Source organism: Trachymyrmex cornetzi, unplaced genomic scaffold (assembly GCF_001594075.2).
Source record: "Trachymyrmex cornetzi isolate Tcor2-1 unplaced genomic scaffold, Tcor1.1 scaffold607, whole genome shotgun sequence".
Lineage (NCBI taxonomy): Eukaryota > Metazoa > Arthropoda > Insecta > Hymenoptera > Formicidae > Trachymyrmex > Trachymyrmex cornetzi.
This window is the reverse complement of record NW_017299923.1, coordinates 1635-1970: the sequence shown is the minus strand read 5'-3', so window position 1 is coordinate 1970 and position 336 is coordinate 1635.

Below are 336 nucleotides of genomic sequence, written 5' to 3'. Positions count from 1 at the left end.
AAAAATTCTCGATTCTGATTGGTCGTGGTGGGCAAACGCACCCACACAGCGGATTAAAGCTACTATAATGATAGGTCGGACAGGGCGACTGTACTCGAGAATCTGTTATAATCAAATAAAGATATTCGACGACAAGGCCATGTTTACCTTCAATTACCCAAGCAACTCATTAGTTAGACATATAACAATAGCATAATACGAGCGCGGCAAACGAAGGGGATCGGCAAATGCGCGATCATCGAGTACAGTTTGCCAGCGTAGAGGGCGCATGTGTTGTGCGTGGCACAGACAGCCATTATGGGCACGTGAAGTCCGAACCAAGGAAAAACAACGGGG